Source organism: Lycium ferocissimum, chromosome 5 (assembly GCF_029784015.1).
Source record: "Lycium ferocissimum isolate CSIRO_LF1 chromosome 5, AGI_CSIRO_Lferr_CH_V1, whole genome shotgun sequence".
Lineage (NCBI taxonomy): Eukaryota > Viridiplantae > Streptophyta > Magnoliopsida > Solanales > Solanaceae > Lycium > Lycium ferocissimum.
The window spans coordinates 54,306,752-54,309,476 of record NC_081346.1 but is presented as its reverse complement, the minus strand read 5'-3'; the positions used below and the strand labels follow the sequence as shown (position 1 = coordinate 54,309,476).

The window sequence follows — 2,725 nt, the reverse complement described above, 5'->3', positions numbered from 1 at the left end:
AGGGTCATGGCTTTCGACAATCCAAATGATCTTGACAATTCTACCTATTTTATTGCTCGGTTCTTGGTTAACGGGTTAATTATACTTTATGATATTCTCTCGAACTACTCACAAGCATCGTATGTTACTATAACGCCTATATCTCTATGGTCGTCGAGGTAACAAGAACGCATTTATTTCTCCGTATTCAACTAAGTAGGGCTAAAGGGTATATCTCTATCCTCGTAGCTAAACGATTAAATCGAACAAACTCTATTTATTCTTATTACGTACGTGAATTCCCTTTCTCAAGTTCAATTCGCGCGCCGTATAGTGTCTAACTATTGGCCGATAATCAAACAATTAAGATCAAGAATAAATAAGCAACCCAAAATATGGAAAATCAATAGATAATAATTGTCATCAAATCAACTTTCAAGTCTTTCGCCACAACCCTAGAATTAAGAAGTTTAGCTACTCATGATTCGATCATAGACAAAAGAATTCATGAATAACCTAGGGTTGAAAAAGATGAAAAATAAAATAAACCTAGAGAGAGAAAATAGAACGGTGGCTTACAAGTCTTTGAAATAATCCCAGCACACCGTTCTCAGCTAATAAAACGTCTATATATAGTCTAGGGTAAAAACAAAAAATAAGGAAACCAAGTCCTAGTCGAACCGGGAAAGCTTGCGCGAGACCCCGCTTTCCTTCGCGCGATGCGGATGAAAAGCGCAATGTCCCGAGGCTTCCGTTCCTTCCCGCGATGCGGAAGGATAGCGCAAGCCTGGTTCCGCTTTTCTTCCGCTATGCGGATGAAAAGCGAGACCTTCAGTTCAATTTTTTTCCTTTTAGTTCATCACTTGTGGTCTTCGACTCGTCACCTCGTGTAATCATCATATGCTCCAAAATCAATCACTTTTAGCCCGGTTTTCCATTGTTTGTCTTCATCGTACCTATAGACATAAAATATGACGACATAAGTTCAAATACGACGATTGCATCATGAATTAAGCGATAAAAGTCATAAGAGTAGGATGTAAAATGACAAAAAAAATGATATTTGCGTCAAATATCAGTAATCAAACATAGCATGAGTTTCCTTTGTTTAAATGCTATTGTATGATCTTTGTTTCTGTGATGGTATTTTATTTGAGGGCGCTGTAATGACTTACTTTACAGGTTATAATATTATTTCTATGTTATGCTAGTAAGTACATTAAATGTGAAGCACGCACTTGCATATAAGAACTTTGACGATACTTAGCCTGATCAATAGCGTTCTTAAGATCTGAGTCTGATTCTTTACTTCAGTTAGATGCTAAATTATGAGGAGGTTGGGACCATGGAAACTGGTGTTTACACCTGGAAATGAGGGAGAGGCAACGGTGGCGAGCTGAAGAGGATGCTTTGTTGCGGGCATATGTGAGACAGTATGGACCAAAAGAATTGCACCTTTTATCACACGTGTGAACACATCCCTTAACAGGGACGCTAAGTCTTGTTTGGAAAGATGGAAAAACTACCTCAAACTAGGGATTTAAAAAGGATCACTCACTGAAGAGGAGCAGCGTCTTGTACAATCCAAACACATTAACAAAACAGTAACAAATGGAAGAAAATAGCAGTTGGAAGTTTAAGGTCGAACAGCTAAAAGATTGGAAAAGTGGTGAGAAGCAACAGAGAGAGAAAAAAGAAACCAATAAAGTTGTTGATACAGTAGACGAGGGAAAATATGACCACATTCTCGAGACCTTTGCAGAGAAGATAGTGAAAGAGCGAAGTGTCCCGGGTTTACGTCTGGCTACTTCTAATAGAGGTTTCCTCCATGACTCTCTAATTCAACTCCTTCAATTCCATCTGTAACCTAAGTCTCTCCCCCTCGACAGTTGCACCTACGCCTGGTATTCCATGGCTAGAAACAGATAGAGGCAGTTTTCCACATCATGGGGTTTCCCTCCTTGTGGAGAAAATTCTTCTATCACTGAATTTGCGGAATGCTGTAAAGAACTTGATGAAGGGCATCGTACTTGGACTGCACATAAAAAGGAAGCAGCGTGGAGGTTAAGGAGGAGGCAGTTGCCACTTGAATCAGAGAAAGCAATCAAAGTTAGTGATGAGATGAAGGAAAAAATGACAATTCTGAGGGAAGAGCAGAAGGAAACTCTAGACAGGATTGAAGCAGAATACAAGGAGAAACTAGCAGGCTTGAGGAGGGATGCAGAAGCAAAAGACAATAAATTGGCGAAGCAATGGACTTCCAAATACTTGCCCGTTGCTAAGATTCTTGAGCAAATGGGATGCCAATCAAGAGCAGAACCTAATGGTGGCCGCTAAAGCAAAACTGCAATGCTAAGACAAGAATTCTTTTGTGTGTCCTGACCGCCTAAGACGGTTCGTTCAAACTACTATGACTTTTATTATTGTAAACTTTTTGATTGATCACCTTCAATTTGGTTTACTATGTTTTTATTTCTGGATGATAATTCTATAATAGCCTGCAACTTGTGTTTCTGATATCTACAAAAGAATTTGTTGCAACTTGTGACAACATAATGAGCTTATATCTTTCAGTAGTAACATCTATTAATATTACTTACTCAATTTCTTGCGGTATATTGTGTTATGTTTCAAGGGAAGTAAGGGAAATAAAAGAGAAAAAGAGAAAGTAAGAATTTGTTTCTTAATTCAATACTAGCATAATTTGAATGACATAGCATTTGATTGCATGAGCTCTTAGTGGAAG

The 2,725-nt window shown here is 38.5% G+C and overlaps 1 pseudogene; it reads left to right on the top strand.

Moving 5' to 3' along the window:
- The first annotated feature begins 1,307 nt into the window (after positions 1–1,307).
- LOC132058417 (transcription factor AS1-like) lies at positions 1,308–2,457 on the top strand (annotated as a pseudogene).
- Positions 2,458–2,725: the final 268 nt, after the last annotated feature.